Below are 22182 nucleotides of genomic sequence, written 5' to 3'. Positions count from 1 at the left end.
ATTATTTGTCGAAAACAAAAAGACAATAAAAAAAGAGGTTAAAATTACAGATCCCATCAGTCCGCTAAATGTTGCAATAAGTATGCAAGAACTAAACGAAGCACTGCAAATGCTTAAAAACACTAGCCCTGGACCAGATAAAATTCCAAATTGTTTTTTAATTAATCTTCCTTTAGCTGCTAAGCATCTAGTCTCAGATATATTCAATTTTTTATTTTCGACTAAACAATTTCCTAAATCCTGGAGTACCGGTACAATAATTCCTCTTTTGAAACCTAACAAAAACAAGTCAAACCCGAAATCTTATAGACCAATATCCTTAACATCTTCCTTATGTAAATTACTAGAAAAATTTTTAAATATAAGGTTACAATTCTCTTAAGAATCAAAAAATCTAATACTTAATCAGCAAAGCGGTTTTAGGAAAAATAGAAGCACAACTGACAATTTAGTGTCGCTAGAATCGGCAGTTAATGAGGCATTTGCAACTAATTGACAAGTTATAGCTGTATTCTTTGATATAATTAAAGCTTATGATACTATATAAAAATATGACGTTATTGTTAAATTACAGTATTGGGACATAGATGGAAATTTTCTAGCATTCGTCAAAAATTTTCTAGATGACAGACATTTTCGAGTTAAATCAAATCAGGAACTTTCAGAATGCTATACACAAGAAAATGGCATACCCCAAGGATCTACACTAAGTACAACAATCTTTTTAGTTGCAATTACCGATATCGAAAACAGTATCCGAAACCCTGTTAAAGCAATCCTATTTGCAGATGACCTCGTAATCTATATTTCTCATAAGAATCTTAATATGGCATTAAACATTATTCAAATTTCTATTAATTTTTTACAAGAATGGTCTAAAATAACAGGACTGAAATTTTCTACGGTAAAACCATAGTAAGGTGCTTTTCTCGAAAACATCAAATTTTTAAAAATCTTCCAAAATTAACACTGTATGATCAAGTTTTAAAATCATGTTTACAGGACATAAATATTCTTAAAGTACTAGCAAATCATAACTGGGACGCAGACACAACACAGCTACTAAATATTTACATATCCTTAATCCGCAGTAAATTAGATTATGAATCAATTGTATATAATGTAGGAAGGCAATGATCGTGCTCGGCGTACCCAAGAAACTAGCTGCGGTAACACAAATGTGTGTAAGTAACTCTTTTGCACAAGTTAGAATAGGGGGAAAAATATCAAATGCTTTCTGCGTAAATTCTGGACTGAGACAGGGAGATCCGTTGTCCCCATTGTTGTTTCACCTGGCCTTGGAATATGTCATGCGAAAAATATATCCAAAAATCAAACCAGACATAACTGCTCGGGGAGCAAATCAAACTCGCCTTTGTCGATGACGTAGACGCAGTAGCACAATCAACATTAGAAATTAAGGATATTTTCTCGAACTTTAAAGAAGCTGCATTAAACATCGGTCTAAAAATAAATGAAGACAAAACAAAATACATGGTCGTCTCAAAACAAGAACGACAAAGTGATTAAAGAATTTAAATATCTAGGAGCAACAATCACAAATGACAACAAATTAGAGCAAGAAGTTGAAACGAAAATAATGGCAGAAAACAGATCTTTCTTTGCAATGCGACATCTAATTAAGTCAAAACTGCGTTCACGAGGTACAAAAATCCGGATATATAGGACCATAATACTACCAGTAGTCGCGTATGGAAGCGAAACATGGACGCTAACAAAAAGAGAAATATATAAATTGCTGGTGTGGGAGCGTAAAATTCTTCGAATGATATATGGCCCTTGCAAAGACAACGTGACAAACGAATGAAGGGGCAGATACAATAACGAGCTAGAGTCTCTATTCGGAAAAGAAAATCTAGTCAGATATATAAAGGCCAATAGACTCAGATGGGCAGGGCATATGATACGCAGTAACTACAATCGCCTTATAAACAATGTGTTCTGGGAAAGGCCAGGGGGAAGAAGGTCTGTAGGGCAGCCTAGAGAAAGGTGGAAAGATGCAGTCAAAGAAGATCTAGAAAAAATGGGAGTGTGACAATGGGAATTACTGGCACAGGACCGACAAACATGAAAGGCAATAGTAAACGCGGCAAAGACTCATGAAGAGTTGTAGCGCCATTGATGATGATGATGATGTATATAATTTAGCTAAGGACTCAAAATTAAAAAAAAATAGATATTGCACAAAATACCGCACTAAGACTAGCTCTAGGAGCCTACAGAACCAGTCCAGTTGAAAGCCTTTATGCCGAAGCAAATGAATCTCCACTTTCTATTAGAAGATTATGTCTCAGTTCACAATACACAAGCAAGCTATCAACTAATCCAAACAACCCAGCCTACCCCTATGCTTTCTTCACACATTACCATTCTAATTAAAAGAATTAGCAACTTCACATTGCCGGGTATTATGCATACCAATATTGATTATGTTCCCCCTTGGACTATACAAACTCCATATTGTAACACAGATCTGTCAACTTATACTAAGGACAATACTTCATCTCTTCCCCTTCATCTCTTTTTCTCCAATACTTCTACAATATTAAAAATAAATATTTATCCTGTCAAGAAATTTATACCGATGCATCAAAAACACCCGAATTGGAAACAGTAGAATCCGCCATTGTCACAGAGAATTATGTGCTCAAGTTTCCACTACCTAAGGACTACTCAATATATTCTGCTAAACTTTTTGCAATATCCAAAGCAGTACAACAAACTCTTAATCGACCTGAAGACATGACAGTAATATTCACAGATTCCTTAAGTGCAATCCAGGGAATTCAGAAAATATATCCGAATCATCCGATTTTAGAACAGATTAAAAAAGACCTTGTGACTCTACAAAATAATCATAAACAACTACTTATTGTGTGGATACCATCTCAAAGAAGCTTGTAAAATGGAGAAATCCGATGATAGAACTAACCAAATTCCTAACTCAGATATGAAAAAATGCATCAATGAGTACCCAAAAAACTTATGATTACGAAGATGGCAACTCTTACCAAATAATAAATTGCGGCAAGTAAACCCAGATCTATCAGCGAAAACACCAATTTTAGTAAAGCGAAGGGACCAGGTTGTACTACATCGTATCTGAATATTACATACCAGACTGATGCATGAACACCTACTAAGGAAGGAACCTCCTAGAATATGCTACGCCTGTGACACCAATATAATTGTAGGCCACATTGTTACAGACTGTCCATTATATCAAATGGAAAGACAAGCTACTGGACTAGCAAGTGATATAAAGTGCGCTTTAGACAGTGCGAATTGTGACAAAATTCTTAGGTTTATAAAGAAAACGAAATTATACAATCAAATATAAGTGATACTTCAAGAAAAATTCTAAATTATAATCAACTTTGTAAAAACTTTATAGTTTATATTTTATATTAATCATTATATTATAGTGTATATTGTACCACCGGTAATAACCTTCTATGGTTGATGCGGGTTATTCCCAATAAAAAAAAAAACAAAAAAAAAACACTCATTTACGTACACAAGGCACAAGGCAAACATACAAAATACAGGATCCCTGAAGAATAAGTTAATTTTGTAAAGATGCATATCGAGTCCTTCCCACATGTAGAATCGCATTACTGTAGAGCGAACTCACAACGTCAGTATTTAGACTCCTCACTTAATATTAAAAAATTTATGAACTCTACACTGAAGTCTGTATATCTTTCAATAAGCAACCAGTTAAGGAATCATTTTATCGCAGTACATTTTTTAATCAATATAACTTGCACTTTCACGTCCCTAAAAAAGATCGTTGTGATCTATGTGAGAAGGTGAGAGTTCAGACGCAAAATAATACTTCGGAAAAGAAATCGACGTTTGAGAGGCACATTCAAAATAAAGTTGCCTGCCGTGAGAATAAAAACAAGGACAGAGAGACCAGACTTTTTATCTGCAAAATGTGTTTCCATATGCTGAAGTCAGCAACTTTTTCTAGAAAAGCAAACTCAACGTTTATAACCTGACAGCAGTACTATCAAGCACCAAGCAGGTATATTGTTTTTTGTGGCACGAGGATTTAATGGGAAGAACTAGTAATAATCCAAATTTAAGTTCTTTGGTGTTGTGGAGCGATAGCTGTGTCCCCCAGAACAGGAATTCAATCATGTCTGTTGCAATTTCTCTTTTTATTTAAGACGATCCCAACATAGATACAACTACTATGAAATTTTCAACGCCCGGCCATTTGTGCAACCAAGAAATAGATTCTGTGCACAGTTGTATAAAACGGGTTTTAAAAATATCAGAGTATTAATCACCAATATCTCTATTACAAATTCTCTTAAAAGTAAATTCAAAAAAGCCATATAAAATACTGCAATTAAAAAACAATGATTTTAAAGATTAGAAAACTTGTGCTGCTACATATAATTACAAATCAATTCCCTTTAGTCAGGTTGTTGCATTGAAATTTACACAATCTGTATTTGAGGTAAAATATAAAATTAGCATTTACATGAAAATTGGGATGAAGTTACTATTCGTGATTCTCGTCCTACAAGAACTGCAGTTAGTAGTATTATTATACAACCCCTATCTCGGTTATCACTAAATAAATCCATACCGCAACAAAAAATACAAGCTATAAAAAGTATGTTTAAATAGATGCCCCAAGTTGATAAAGATTATTACATGGGTACATTTCCGAAATAATTTTTTATTATTACTTGTTTGTAGTCTTATAATGTTAAAATTGTTGTTTTTGTAAAGTGTTTGAAAATACAAAGTTGTATGTAATAAACATTAGAGCAATAAACTGTTTCAGTAGTATAACATATTTGTATGTTTTTTTTCAATATCCACATTTTTGGAGAAAATCCTAATATTCAGTATGGCCCTGCTTAAAACCTTAAACCATTGTAACCAAATTTCACTTCTGTACTTATCTTAAATATTTATTTTTGCAAGGGCCAGATTTACAACCATCAAAATTTTGTATTCCGTTTTTCTCAAAACTAGGTTTATTACACATGCAACAGTGTAACTCTAGGGAAACGATTTTAGTATTTCACAAGGAATATGAATACAATAGCCCTATCGGGCATCATCACAGAAAGTTTTCGGAATGTCTATTCAATCCTCAGTGTTTTCTAGGTTATATCCTAACTACCTAAGGTAGTTACTATCCTAACTTAAATAACCTACCATTTTATCATCAAAAATGCAATTTAAAATTAATTGTCGTAAACTATATTTGAAGGATTTATACCCATATATTTGGTGACTTCAAACATGTAAACCTAGAAAGCACTGATAATGGAATAGTAATTTCTTTAAATAAAAATATTGTATTTCAGTATTTGTCTTGCGTAGGAATTAAGTATGTTTGTAGACTTTATTTTTTATCAGAGATTAAGAGCACACACAAAGGATGTTATGTAGAATAAAAGAAAATTAAAACACTTTAAAGAAGAAAAAATTTACATAAACAATGAGTTGATAATAACTGGCTAATGAGTGCAAGAGAAAATAAAGAAAAAAGAACAAGAAGTCCGAAGGAAGGGGTTGGGAAAAATAGTAAAAAGGAGGTCTTGAAATCAATAGGGAAAACAAGGGGAATAAGGAAACATGTCATCCAAATATAATGCAAATAGGTTGGAACATAAAGAAATCATGTTTTAAGTTCCTACTTATGAAGCAGGTGCTCTAAAACATGTAATGCCAGTGATAAAACAATACAAAGTTGATATCCTGGTAATGCACGAAACGAAATAGAATATAACTTGTGTAACAATGATAGACAATTACAGCATTTTCAGTTGTGGTGGGGAAGACCGAACGTTGGGAATTGGTTTTATAATTAGTGACCGGTTACAAAGTGCAATGGTGGAATTCAAGCTAATATGTGAACGGATTTGTAGGCTGAAACTAAGAGGTAAAACTAAAAAATTAAGTTCAATAAATATGCATGCTTCTTTAAAGAATAAAGAAGAAGATGTAAAACAGGAATGCTATAGTAAGGTTAAACGTATCTATTATAATCAAATTCCAAAATATGATTATAAAACTGTAAAAGATGATTTAAATGTCAAGTTGGGAGATAAAGAGATGTACAGAAAAACTACGGGAAGTAAAAGCAAACATGACAGAAGCAACGAGAATTGAAAGTTGTTAATAGCTTTTGCGCAAGAGAACAACTTGAGATATATGAGTACTTAATTCGATATACAAAGTAACATGGATCGCGCTAGGCAGTAGAACACGCAATAAAATCGACCACGTCGTAGTAGAAAGCAAGCACGCGAAGTTAATAACAGATTTTAGAAGTTATAGAGGGGCAGACGTGGATTCCGATCACATACTAATGATCACAAAATTAGGAGAAACTAGGAAACAAAGACACCGCTGACAACATCCAGGCAGACGTGATAGCAGAACTACTTTAAGGCGAAAATAGAGTAGGGAATAATAAAAGAAGCTGTGAAGAAAGTACCTCATAAGCGAATAGGTCAAGTAAAGCCGGAACCAGATAAAGAATGGCGTGATGCCGATAAAAAGCAAAGCCTTAACAAACGAAACTAGGCTAGACCCCAATATATGGACAAACCAAATAAAGAAAATAGAAACACATATGAAGTAGAGAGAAGACACGTGAAAAAGTGTGTAGAACAAAGAAAAGGCAGCATATGAATAAAAAGGTCCAAGAGATTAAAGAACATTATAATAATGAAAATGTGAGAAACTTCTACCAGGAGGCAAAGACAAACAGTGACCAAGGTGCAAAAAACAGAATTACTAAAAGAGTAAAGAGCGGTTGATAATAGAATTTACTCAGAGGAAGCAAGATATATGACCGGATTATTTCAAAGAGCTGTACCTATGCCCAGTCTAATATTAAGAGATTCCAATAGTCACCACCCAATGTGGAGTTCAACAAATTTTAATACCAAAGGCAGACTAATCGGAGACCTGTAAAACTTAGACATTCTCAATGATGGACGACCAACTAGATATAATGTACATAATGGTACAATATCGGTAATCGATCTATCGATTTGTGACCCAAGTCTTTCAATCGCACTTAACTGGGATCCTCTACCTTTTTAATATGGGAGCGACCATTACCACAAAAAAGTATCTGTATTTTCTGATAATATTACTTCTGAATACCAACCGGTCTGAAACTAAAACCTGAAAAACGCTACCTAATTGGAATAAATATACTGAGGCCATAGAAATTAACATAGAATCACTAGACACTAGTTTTGACAGCCCTAATATAAATGAAACTAAACATTTTTACTAATATTATTATATACGCTGCAGAAACGCATATAGGAAAGACAAAAACATTAAGGAAAGACAGACATCTACCATGGTGGAACACAGAATGTCAAAACGCAATAAAGCAATATAAATTATCTTTCAACAAAACGAAGAAACATAATAACGCAACTAATACCATTGAATACAAAAAACAGGGAGCCTATGCTAGATATATAACAAAAACTGCTTCAAAAATTAACTGAAGAAAATTTGTCTGAAATATAAATAGTTCTTCTTATTCTTCTTTTTATATAGACATCACTGTCTGTTTTTCAATCTGACTTGAGTAAGTTCTATCATTTTCGTGGTTTTCCTACTGATCGTCTTCTTATTGGAGAACCGTCTCTTACCGTCTTTACTACTCTATTTGTTGTTAATGGCTTATATGATCGTTCCATTCTACTCTTCTATTTCTTACCCACTTCTTGATGTTCTCCACCATGCAACTACGTCGTATATATGTACTTCTAGCTCTGTCCCATAGTGTCTTACCATCAATTTTTCAAAGTGTTTTCATCTCTGCTGTTTCTAAATCCGTTTTGTCCTCTCTGTGTCAGGTCTTGTTTCTGCGCGTATGTCATTATTGGTCTGATGACTGTTTTGTAAATTCTGCCTTTCGTTTCTTTCCCGATATTTTTATTTCTCCATATTGTTTCATTTAGGCAGCCTGCGGCTCTGTTTGCTCTATTCACTTAATCTTCCACTTCGGTTTAGAGCTTTCCGTGGCTAGATAATGTAATGCCTAGATATTTAAACTCCATTACTTGTTCTATTATCTGACCTTCCAGCTCCAATTTACATCTTAGTAAATTTGCTGTTGTAACCATGCATTTTGTCTTTTTTGGGGAAATGTTAAATTTTCTGGCGGTTATAACAAATACGTTTTTCTTTTTTTTTTCTTTTAAGGCATATTGGTATATCAGTATATTAAAAGAAAAACGTTTAATCATTGTATTTTGCCAGTGTTAACTTACGGTGCGGAAACGTTGACCATGACAAGGAGAACAGTTCAAAAGATACGTGTGTGTCAAAGGGCGATGGAGCGTGCTATGTTAGGCGTTTCACTACGAGCCAAGATCCCAAATCGCCAGCTACGAGAAAGAACAGGAGTGGCTGATGCAGTAGAGAGAGTAGCAACACTGAAATGGAACTGGGCAGGTCACGTGGCTCGAATGGACAAAACGGATACTGGAATGGAGACCAAGAAATGATGCCTACCAAAGCAGAGGTCGTCCACCAACACGTTGGACTGACGATCTAAAACGTTGTCATAGGAATTGGATGCAAGAGGCACAAGATCGAAATAGATGGAAAATTATGAGGGAGATCTATGTCCAGCAGTGGATAAGCGAAGATTAAATGATGATGATGATGATAACAAATACGTTGTAAATCATCTTCACTTTGAGAGAGTAGTATTGCGTCGTCTGCATAGCAGATTATTTTAAGCTGTTTTTCTCCCATTTGGTATCCTTTTTTTAGTTCTTACTTTTTTTAATATTTTGTTCATAATGAGGTTGAACAATAGAGGACTCAGGGAATCTCCCTGTATTATCCCATTGCCAGCTTCAATAGGGTCGGTTAGTTTTTCTTCTACTTTTACTTTTATTGTGTTGTTTTGGTAGATATTTTTGATCGTTTTGATTATTCCTACATATTTTGCATATAGTTAGTGCATAATGTCTTTTAATTTGACCCGATCAAATACCTTTGTAAGGTCCACGAAACATAGATATGCCGGTTGTTGTATTCTAATGATTTCTCTTGCACTTACCTCATTACAAATATAGCGTCAGTACCTGATCTTTCCAACCTAAAACCTTGTTGTTCTTCTGCTAGTATTACAATTTTATTAAATTTATATGTTTAATACCTATAACAATATAAATAATTCAATACCTTTATCTTTAGTCGTGTGCAATATTCCTAAAATATCAGGAAAAAACAAATTTTATCAAGTACCTTATATAACTCATAATAATAATGTAATAACAAAACCCAATGAAATATCCAATGCTTTTGTTACATATTTCAAAACAAACTCCAGCAACAGTAACAATTCCGAAGAGTTTATACTACACAAAATCAACACAGAAAAACAACAGCTTGATTGTGAAGATAAACATAATAGTTCTATTAATATCCCTTTAACCTTAGATAAACTTAACTTTGCATTTAATACTACAAAAAACTCTATTTTTGGACCTGATAATACACCTTTCTTATTCTTGGAAAAAATGCCATACAACGCTAAATGTGTTCGTCTAAAAATTTTCAATAGAATATGGTTAAATAATGTCTTTTCAGCTTCCTGGGGAAACTCAATAATTATAATTAATTAATTTGCTCATATAGACCCATCTCACTCACCAATGTAATGTACAAAGTCATGGAAAAATAGTTAATAACAGATTGCTATGGATGTTAAAAGAAAATCATCTCCAGGTAAACAAGAAAAGTGGATTTCGACAAAACCGAACTACTGATAACCTCATTAGTTTAGAGTCTGAAATTCTGGAATCTTTTGCAAACAAACAGGAAACTATTGCAGTGTTATCATATTATCAGAACACTTTATACATGAAATTTTAGAGGTAATATTCTATCATTTTTTTTATAATTAGATTAGTAACTAATTATTATATATTACTTTAAGATTCATTTTAAAAACCTTTTCCAATTACTTAATGAGGTGCCGATATACTCCTTTATGAGAGTAATGGTACTTTAGATTTTGTAGTTAGATCTTTATAGATCTAATTTTTCGATATCTTTCAGCTTTTTATTTCTTAAAAGAAGTACCGAAACGTGCAGATTACATGATGGCTGCCTTGTTAAAAATTTGAGAGCAATCGTCATTTTTTTGGAAACAAAGAACATTAGGCCCGTTTTTTATAGCGCTAGGAAGAGTGGAATAAAATTTGTTAAATTTCTTACGGACAGTTATTTGCCTTTTTGCTTCCCTTTTTAAAAAATACCGTTAGGTTTATGTGTTTACGCCTAAAAATAAAAATAAGTCGATTCTTGTTAAGAGGGATTTCTTTAAGTGGGGATGTTCCTGTTCTAGGGGATAGTTTGTCCAATTTTAGAAAAAGGGGATCACTTTTCGTTGGATAGTCTAAGAGATTAGACTGACTTTTGGTTGCGTCTTCTAAGTGTTTGGACATATTTCTTAATAAAAATGATAAATTTTAATAAAAATTATCTCTTATAAAATGATAAAAAAACAGTGTTTGATACTAAAGTTGAGTGCAGTAAAAATTCAGTGCGATTTAAGAGGTAACATCATCTAAAGTTACTGTAAGTGGTCTTACTTTTAATATTAGCTCCAGTTATCTCCAAAGTAGAGTAATCTACGGGCTATTTTCCACAACATTTTCCTGATCGGTAGTTAAAGCTAACTACCGATACAATTAATCCTCTAAGTAATAACGATTTCATCAATTCTACCTTTCAGAACTTTCATTAACTTTCACATATTTTCATTAACAAATATTAATTACAAACATTCATTATTTAAATTCAAGCTGTGCGAGTAGATTTTTATAATCTTGTCTCTGTGATTCTGCAACTTTATTGCAGACTAATTTAGTATAATTTTGTACTTGCTATAAATTATTACTCTTAAAACCAACTATCTCGAGATAGTCCCAAAACATTAAGGAGAGATATTTGTATGATCCACTCTGTTGGATATATTTTTTAAAACCTTAAGTTCTCCTTATTGTTATATTTTATTTATATCTGCATGTGTATATGTCTGTTATATTGAAAATTTTGCATTTTTTTACATGTTACGGTAGATTTATCTGTATTTCTTCTTTTTGGAATTCACTTGTCTAATGATTCAGTTATTGAATATATTTTATTTTGTTTACTTACTGAATTTTATTTATCTACTTCTAATGAGTTTCCTAATAATAGAGTATCTCTGAATATTTGCTAATAAAAATATCACAATATCTTCAAACAGTAGAAAGATCAGGCTGTATATGTTTGTAGGTAAATAGGTGGGCGAATTCCACCGAACATATTATTTATTATTTGTAGATGTAGTGTGTTGATCAACTTTATTTAATAATTAACTATTAATATCTTTTCTTGTATTTGGTTCCAGAACCTTATTATCTCTCCTTATCTCTTTTTGTTTCTAAGGTTTCTTAATTTTCACCTTGTAACCTCAAAAAGTTAAGTGGCGCCCTTTTTCTTATCTTCTCTTATCTTTGGTAATTTGACACTTCATCTTTTTATCTATTTCTCTGTCTTTTTTAATCTATCTTGTCTTGTCTTATCTCGATTATTTCGTCTTTTGAATCCATTCCTGGTTCCAAAAGCTAGTTTCGAACCCCCGACTGGCTCTACACCAATCATCTAGCTGCCGTTGGCAGTGTCTCCATTGGTGACCTTTCTAGCACTATCAAAAAAAGGTTTCCGAGTTTACAATATCAATAATTACATTTAAAATTTTCTTAAAAAACGGAATTTTCAAGTTAGGATTAACCACCGCACATGTTCAATGAGACATCGAGCAAATGGCACCCCGTAAGGGTCAGTAATAAGTGCAACGCTATTTTTAATTGCCATAATTAATATCATACCATCAAAATCTCCCTTGGTTCGTGGCAGATTATATGCAGATGATAATAGGAAATATCTTTAGGAAAAAAAATATTCTCAGTTCAGCGTCACTTACAAACCGCACTTCACGAACTCGAAAACTGGTCGAGGAAAACAGGATTTCAGTTTTCATTCAGATAATCAAAGTGCTTGGTATTTACAAAGAAACGTGATCCAATTAAACAACAGCTAAAATTATTTAACCAAATCTTAAATTAAATTGATGACATTAGGTTTTTAGAAGTGATCTTCGATAAGAAACTAACATGGAAAAACATATACTGCCAATTAAAAAAATGTGCCAAAATGGAATCATTATTATGAAAACTCTCTCTAATGAAAACTATGGAGCGGACTATAACTGCTTAATCCATTTTCATAAAACCCTTATAAGATCTAAAATAGATTACGGTTCCATGGTTTTACAAATTCCGATACCAAATGCCTATTCCAACTTCACAAAAATTCCTCCTCTTTGGACAATAAGCATTCCTTAACCGACACATATTTAAATATCATTAGAAAGAACGATACTCCCTACTCCTTATTAAAAAAATACGTTCATCAAAAAACTTACAAAACTTTCTAACTACTACCATCCTTAAGCTGCATACATACCGACGAGCTATATGCCATCTACCCAACTCTCACTCATATTAACTCCGGTAATATATCCAAAGCTCTTATAATTACTGATTCCCTCAGTTCCGTCAATACCATTAACCAGCTTTACACAACACATCCAATTACTCTCCCAATTAAAAAAACGAACTAGCTACCATACAAAACAGCAACCATACAGATTGGACTTCAAGGGAACGAAGAAGCGGACCGCATTGCGCAACCAGCAAGAAACAGTGAAACCGCAAGTGAAGTGAGAAATGTAGTGCTAAATAACTTACAATCATTTGTTAAAGTGAAGGTTGAAAATTTGTATCAAAACTAGTAGAACAGTCTAACTTCATAACTTCGAGAAGTAAAAACATATGTAAAATAGTGGAAATAGCAAATTTCCAATAGGGCTCTCCAAGTCGTTCTTACTCGACTTCGTCTTGGACATACCCGGTTTACCCACGGACATATAATCGGCCAGACTTATCCTACGTAATGTGAAAATTGTAATGTTCCACTCAGTGTTAAGCATGTCCTTGTAGAGTGTCCAAGATACCAGTTGAAAAGAGAGGCCAACCACATCATCGGATCAACAAGTAAAATCTTAGGAGAAAAATGTAAAATGTAAAAACAAAATTTCTTAAAGACATTAATATACTTTACATGCGTTTGTATGTGGCTAATAACCACAGAGGTTAATGCGACAATGTTTGTAAAAAAAATCTACTGATTACACCCATGACTCCTATCCGCATTTCTTTACATACTCTCATTATTTTAGTATAAATTAGTTTTATTTTATTTATTAATTTACTAGCTATATTGGTTTTTTAGGATTTAAGAAATTATCCCATACATACAAGTTTTTATGAGAAAGAATTTTTTTCTTAAATATTGTCTTAGAGGCCTTAAATCAAAAAAATAAATCGTACGAACACTACGCTTATTTTTAAGCTATAATCATGTTCAGAAAAGATACTTCAGGTAAAGCTTTTATTAAAAAACGTGGAAATAATAATTCCGCATCAGAAAATACAAGAATGCAAGATTCAACAAAGCTCACAATGGCAATGCAATTACAACAATTTCAAACAACTCAACTAAACAACCAAATTCTTATTTCTAGTCTTCGCACAAGGATTGTTAGTAAAATAATTTGTTACAAATATTTTACGGGATATGCACATACATATTTTAATAAATCTCTAAAGTATTAATTAGATGCGTTATAAATCTTAACCGGAAATTAAAATATAGAAAAGAAAATTACCTAGTTATGCTAGACTATGTTGTTGTCATTTATAAAAAAAGTAAATAATTCAATAATAACACATAACAGAGGAATATTTTGATAATTAGCAGACAAATAAGTATCAGAAAAATAAAAATTTAATGTTTATATATTGACAAATAAGTTAGATGTATTGGAATTGTAAGAAACCAATCAGCAATATAATAGTGTTTCAATGGTAGACTGCGTTCAACACACATTGATTTTAAGCAATCTATACTTCAGTTGATGTGTCATATGCTTGTATTAGGCTAGTTGTTTATTTTGTAATCTGTCAGGGCCTTTTTCAGTTCAATAAAGTAAATGTACTTTCTATTTACCGTATGTTTTATATATAAAGCAAATATGTCTATTATCATCCATGGTGTCATACAATATGTCGTATGTCGCTATACATTCATTATTATTAAAGATAATCTGTGGTACGCGTTAGTCGCTTTATTTATTGTTTTTAATTTAAATTTTACTTACGACAAATCAAAATTTGTCTTTTAGTTAAACTATTTTTATCCATAGTGCCCTATGACATCTCGTATGTAACTATACAGTCTGTCCCAAACCCTTCTTTCAGTTTGTCACTAATTTTGACGTCATATAGGATTTTAAGAATGTCGAGAATTATTGCATGACATTAAAGTTAAATTTGACAGTTGCAGAATCGTAATCTCTCTTTTTCTAATTGAAAACAATTTAATAATTTTAATATTAGTCTTTGTTCTTTCTCGATATATTATCTCGGCATATGTAAAATATTTTTATGACAATAAATACAAAATTAAATTTTCACTGTAAAATATCTAATAATACTAACGTAGAATTAGCTTTACGATAAATAATTTTCTAAGTTCTATGTATAATAATCACAGACTTACGTTTTTTTCTGTCACTTCTAGCTTAATGTGTTAGAGAGAATTCGATCAACTATGACGCACTGAAAGAAGGGTTTGGGACGAACTATACTTCCAGTAATAATGAAGATACTGTGTAGTGCCCTTTTGGTAGTCGCCTTTCCTTTCATTTACCGTATCAGACTCTCCAATCGGACCAATAACAAAGGAGATGTAGGTTAGTGAAATTTCATATCTGTTTATTACCGAATTGTTAATATTTTTTGTATAATAATACCACACATTTAAGTTCTTTTGAAAAATCTTAATTTTTCATTTGAAAATTTTGTTTAATGATTTTTAGTAATTTTTAAAATTTGTTAAATACAACATAGAATTTATTCATCATTTACATTTTCATTAATATTTTGTATTTATTTTTAATTACTTTATTTTGATTATCATTATAATTTACTAAAATGATTTTAAAAAATCAAAAAGTGATATAATATTGTAGTTGGAGCCATGATTTTTAATTTAATTTATTTTTTTTTATTCGATTCGATTTTACTTAATTTAATTTTCTTAATTTTACTTAATTTTATTTTATTATATTTCATACAGATAGGTATAAAAATATGTTAAAATCAAAATTTCCCAAGTCGATCCGGTATTTTTTGAGTTGTTATAAAAAAGTTTTAAAAATTAAATGACGTCTTATGAAATCGACATACGTACGAAAACCAGCATGTACCTTCTTGCATATACACGAAATAAAAATAAACTAAAATAAAGCTTTAAATTTTAAATCACAGCAACCAAGATTTTTGTCAATTTTGCGAAAAAAAAAAATAAATAGGTACTCGCATTATTATCAGTAGTAATATCCCTAGGACATTGATAACAGACGAGATAATTTCATGACAATCGAAAGCTCGTTCCTTGGTAACAGCACGAAGCCGAAGGCTGAGTTGAGAAATTTGTCATGAAATTATGAGGCATTCATCAATGTCCGAGGGATATTCGGCGGATAATTTTTCGAAAAAAAAAAAAAAAATCATAACTCAACATAACTAAACATTTATTTATTAAAAGTACAGTTAGTGAAAGTACAATTATTAAGTTTTTAGTTAATATTAGATTCGTTGCTGTTCTCTACTATAGAAGATCTATTACCACGCATAATATTTATAATCTTGACAAAACATTTTGAAATTTATTTGGATGAAGTTGTCAAACTCGATCGTGTTGTCAATTGGACTGAAAATTGCACTGAATGCAATTATCAGTCTAATGTTGACATTATTGGGTGAAATTGTTCCACATGACACAAAATGACGAAATTTGAATGGTTGTTAGAACAGTCGAAAAATTATCTATGTAATTAATATGTATTAATATATGTAAATAATATTGTTAGAATTTTTAATTAAACGTATAGTTTCAAGAACAAAACATGATTGACTCATAGGTTGAAATATCAGTTGGTATTTTAGATTTCTTTCCTAGGTAACGGTAGAATTTTAAATCTAAACTAACAAACAACTTTAAATTATAAACATATACATTTTTCTCCTAAGATTATGGTTGGCCTGTCTTTCCAACAGGTATCTTGAACACTCTACAAGGACATGCTTAACACTGAGTGGAACACTACAATTATCACATTACGTAGGATAAGTGTGGCCGATTATGTGCCCGTGGGTAAATCGGGTGTGTCCTAGACGAAGTCGAGTAAGAACGACTTGGAGAGCCCTGTTGGAAATTTGCTATTTCCACTATTTTACATATGTTTTCACTTCGCAAAGTTTTGAAGTTGGACTGTCCTACTATAGGACCTATATATATATATATATATATATATATATATATATATATATATATATATATATATATATATATATTTAATGTATAAGGACATTGCCTTTTGGACTGCACTAAGCTATGTTGTTTTCGATCTTCCACTTATTTTGCGCTTAAGTTTGTCTGGCTATCAATCCAATAATATCTTCGGTAGGAGATGGTCTGTCATTCTCTGTGTACTTGTCTGTATCAAATAAGCTGTTTTTGATGTATTTCTACTATGATGGTGGATGCTCTCGCCATACTGTGTTCTATTCTTTCATTAATTATGTGCATAATTCTCGATACACCTGCTGATCTGCGCCAAAGCCATTTCCAGAACCAAGAGGTTTTCTCTGTTCTCTTAGTGAGTTGCCAGGTTTCGCTTTCATAAAGTACAACGATTTTATAAACGCTGTTATATAGTTGTTTCTTTCTTTGTTTAGGTACAGTTTTTTACCAGACTAGCACGTTTAGTACGCTTTACTATTTTTTTTTTCTTTTATGATTCGTGCTTTGATTTCTGTTTCAGTGCGTGCATCTTTTTTCATCTTTGCCCCCAAATAAAAATATTCGAAACATAATAAAATTACATTTCCATCTTCCTCAGGATCAATTCAGCATTTTCAGCTCCTCCTATTCACATGATGTATTTCGTTTTTATTGAGTTAAGATTTAGTCCCCATCGTTTGTATTAGTGAATTTTTTGGTTTGTCATGAATTGCATATCTTCCTGGCACTTTGCGATGACTACTTGATCGTCTGTGAAATGGAGCGTATGTAGGGTTGTGTCGTCGTGTTGAAGATAGACTGCAACGTTGCCTGAGTCCCTTATTTACCCTAAAATTCTCGGAAAACTGGTTGTTAATCTTTATTTTTGATCAAAGATCATTGTAGGATCGTTGTATTGTTTTCATAAGTTTAATATTAATAGATCAGATTTCCCGTACTTGTCACAGTCTACAAAGGAGTATTGTATCATAATTAAGTCCACAAATAATTTCGGTCTATCAGTAGTCATTCTTTTTTCAGCAAGTTGAGTTAAAGTGTAGATGTGGTTGATGCAAGATCGTCCAGCTTGCTGTTCAAGCTTAAGTGGTTTATATTCGTTTTCAACTAGGGTTTTCATATTTTTTCCATACAATCTACTGAGAGTGGTGGTAACTAAGATATAACGGTAGTTTTTGCAGTCTGCATTATCCCATTTTTTATGGATAGGTGTAATCCATGCCTCTTTCTAGCTTTCAGGTATATTATCTCCTGATTTCCTTAAAAAAATGCTTATAGTCATATTTATTCACACATATTTATATATTGGAGATGAAATACTTAAGAATTTTATTAAATTAATAAAATTAATACTACACAAAACCAGATATATAGTGTAATATATCTGTGTTCAAAAAAATGTTAGATAACAATATTTTCCAGATGTAAGTAGCAGACACAAGAGGGTGTACCATTTTTAAAAACTGTTCAAATCCTCAAATTGGGGCGGAAGAAATTCGATGTTTCATTGTCATTATCGTCTTGAGTGGATACGACTGCAAACCTACCAAGCGACATTTTTGGAACAGCCAGCCTGACATGCGAAATATAGCAGATTATAATGCCACCAGACGCGAAACATTCACTCAGATAATGCGGTTAATACACTACGTATATAACTACAAAGTAGATGTTAATGACAAACTCTTTAAACTGCGACTGCTTGCAAATATGGTAAAATATAATATTCATAAACATTTTGTTCCCGTTGAGCATCTGTTGTATGATAAGTCAATGACTGGATAATTTGGCAAGAACGGGCGCAAGCAATTTATAAAAACAAAGCCAAAATTGATTTGGTTTCAAGATGTAGGCGCTAAATTTCTACAATGGATATTTTGTAGATTTTGAATTTTACTAAGGTAAACAAAAAAATATATACTACTCTGCTAAAAAAATGTTGAAACAAACACCACATAAAGAATATTAATATCATTTCTACATAGATAATATTTTCACTAATATAAACGTTATTTAATTTTTTGAAATTAAAAGGATATAATATTACGAGAAACTTTAGGAATGGCATAATTCTCTGCTACCGAGAAAAAAAGAATTGAAAAATTTGGACCGCGGCAATTTCGCTTCATATATTGACAGCGATAATGGCATTTTTTTATAGGGTGGACATCAGTTGTGACTGATGCATCTATAGTTTATGGTGTTGTGCCTGTGGGACAGATATAGCAAAAAGAATAAAATTATGTACAAATTCGAAAACCGCAAATCATTGCCAAATATAATAATAATATGGGAGCAACCGATTTGATGGACCAAAATATATCTACATATAGAATTGGAATCCGTTTAAAGAAGTGGAGGTGGTGAATCTTTACATGGCTCATTGATACAAGTATTACTAACAGCTAGATACTCGACAAGCACTGCTACCCCAAGATTTCCCAATTAGATTTCAGAATATGTATTGTTTAGGCATATCTTAAAAAATATACAAATGCTCCAAAGCATGATGGAAGACCCATTTCACGTTTTAATTTCTATACCTAACAACAAAAGACGTCGCTGTGCAGGAAACTCTTGTAGCAGTAGTACTCTAAAAATGTGCAGCAAATGTGATGTCGGCATGTGTATTGACTGCAATTATACCTTACATATGAGAACATTCTAGTTTTAATATAAATTTCATTGTAGCTCTTAGGAATGTATTTTATTGTAGTTACGATACTGTAATGAATTAGCGTTACATTTATGTTACACATGTTTTTTTGTTAGTTAATAGGTTTTCAGATTAAAAATTTTTTAATAAAAATATATTAATTTCTTTATTAAATTCCAAAAAAAAAACTAACTTTACCATTATGGGTTAAAACTCTAAGTAGATTTAAAATTCAGAATGTTTTCGGACTAGTCAGTCCATCTTCAGTGAAGCTAAAAGCAAGTGATCCCAGTAAATTAATAAAAACAGAAGAAAAAATTTTGACTGTTATATGCAAAAATTGGTTTGGATTTCTTACCTTTGTAGTACTTGCATAAATAACCGCAGAACCAAACAGTTGTTGTGTTTACGTTGAAGAAACCATACTTGAAAGTATTAAATTATACAGCAGCATGCAGCAGGCAGGTGTCAGGCAGGGATGCATAATCTCGCCAACTCTGTTTAATCTCTATAGCGAACAAATTATGCGAAAGGTACTAGACGGATGGAAGAGTCAAATATCAGTAGGAGGTCAAAAAATCAGTAACTTGAGATATGCTGACGACACTTTAATAATCGCGGCAAATCAAGAAGAAATGGAAGACATTTAAGGTGTCTGGAGGAGAAAAGCAAAACATATGGACGAGAGCTAAATAGGAGTAAGACAAAGATCATGATAGTAGACAGAGCTCGGAATAATCTTCAAGACACTAAAGACATTGGAGACTTTAAAGTAGTAAATAGTTTTATATACCGGGGGTCCCTAATAACAAATGACGGAGGGTGTGACACAAAGATGCGAAGAAGGTTGACTATTGCTAGAACAGCTATGATGAAACTGGTAACAATTTGGAAACATTCTAGCATAACATTACACACAAAATTAAGGCTGGTAAGGGCACTCATTTTTCCCATAGCCACATATGCATCCGAAACGTGGACCTTAAAGAAACCGGATAAAAATAAACTAGACGCTTTTGAAATGTGGGTATACCGCCGCATGTTAAGAATATCCTGGATTGACCACCGCACTAATGTATTCATATTTGAACAACTTTTAGGTAAAGGATATATTGCTTAAACAAATACAACAGAGATATTTGCAGAATTTTGGACACATTGATAGAAGAAGAGGTACGATGAAAAAACTGAGAGTCGAGGATAGAGTTGAAGGAAAGAAACCTAGGGGAAGATCTCCAAGCCGTTTTGTAGATCAAACAAAAATGTAACCAAGGGTTACATGAAGCCGAACAACTAGCCCAGGACAGGGAAAGGTGAAAGGAAATCGTGAAAAAATTGTAAAGGCCTGATGGTGTCACCACATCCCAAAAGGGATTAGGACTGAGGAGGAGGATGCTGATTAAATTTTATTACCAACCGGGAAAGTCCCTACTCGAAAAAAATATTTCTACAACCAAACTATCGAAATAGAAATTACCAACTAACATGATATACAGAAAGTAATGATTGACTGTTTTCAGTGATAATGACTAAGCATTCATGACTAAGTCATTTAATTTTAATTAAATATACCACTTACAATAAAACTGTTTTACTTTGATGTTTTAGTTTTAAATTATATAATATACCGGCAACTCCCAGGAATTATCCTTTCCTCCTAGAAGTTTAAAACAAATAATGTCCCGTGCGTCTAAAAATTAAAACAAGTTAAATCCAATACAACATTAATAACTACTCACAATCTATTTGTGATGATTCATTGCAACGTACGACGGGAGATGTAGATAATAAAAGCTGTTGTGTTCTATTGAAATTCATTTTTGTGCATAAGTTTAATTTGGGCTTTGGCTCATCTCGAGTCCATGTATCCTCAACTTTACTTGAAGTTACAGAAAAACTAAACACGAAACCGATCCTTCCCAACTAAAATAACTACAAGCTATTCACTTGAATAGAGCTAAAGCTTTTTTTACTTTATTAAATGTAAAAAAGTTATTACCATGTCGTTCGATCTACAGAAAAATTTGCCAAATCTCAAAATTCTAGACCAGGAAGCTTGCTATCGGCGTCAACTGTAATTTTTTAATTTTTCTGTTGCTGTTGGTAGTTCATAATGCAAAAATTCGTTTAGCTACTTATTAGTAGCTAATTCGTTTAGTACGAAAGGAACCTACCCAAAAGTTTCAAATGAGATAACGTCATGTGCGTCATTGTCTTTAACTTAGATATATCACAGGTTAAAAATGTTAGGTGGTTAGGTTTATCTTTGCTGATGGTTGTGGAGTTTAAAATAAAAATAGAACCACGATTGCTATTTTAAACAGTTAACTACTACGCGACCGCAAAAATATTAAAGGAGTAGAATTAATCTTTACCGTATGAGGCCATTATTTCATACAACCTGACGATTATTTAAACTTTGTGAAAAAGAGTACTAACAGTATCACTTACCTTAGTTGTAATCTAAATGAGAATTGGGATATGAGCAAAGAAATTAGAATACGGATAGAGAAGGCCAGAGCTGCATTCTTTAAGATGAAGAAACTGTTATGTGGAAACAATATTACTTTAAGTCTGAAAATTAGATTAGTAAGATGTTATGTGTTCTCTACTGTTTTGTATGGTGTCGAAGGTTGGACTTTGACGGTTACACTTCTCAAGAAACTGAAAGCCTTTGAAATCAGGTCGAAGGAGAACGTAATGGCTTAGAAACCTGAGAGATTGGTTTAACAGATCCTCTGCGTCTCTTTTCCGAGCTGCCGTCAACAAAATTACTATAACCAATTTGATAGCCAACGCTCGATAATCGAGCTCGGCACATGAAGAAGAAGAAAAAGAGTTAAATAAACAAGAAATTATCAGAAATCTTAATGTCTACATCAATTTTTTTTTAAATATGTGACTATTCGACAAGCGGGCGTTGACGTAGAAATTTTTGATTGTAAACAAGAAGCAATAGATTATCTTAAGCCTACTTGTCAATAGCACTTTAAATTTAACCC

The 22182-nt window shown here is 32.4% G+C and overlaps 1 protein-coding gene across 3 annotated transcripts in view; it reads right to left on the bottom strand.

Moving 5' to 3' along the window:
• 5-HT1B (5-hydroxytryptamine (serotonin) receptor 1B) overlaps window positions 1-22182 on the bottom strand; it is a 539806-nt gene that overhangs the window by 20701 nt on the left and 496923 nt on the right. The gene's annotated exons all lie outside the window — the stretch shown is intronic.

Source organism: Diabrotica undecimpunctata, chromosome 6 (assembly GCF_040954645.1).
Source record: "Diabrotica undecimpunctata isolate CICGRU chromosome 6, icDiaUnde3, whole genome shotgun sequence".
Classification (NCBI taxonomy): domain Eukaryota; kingdom Metazoa; phylum Arthropoda; class Insecta; order Coleoptera; family Chrysomelidae; genus Diabrotica; species Diabrotica undecimpunctata.
This window is presented reverse-complemented; position numbering and strand designations above follow the sequence as displayed.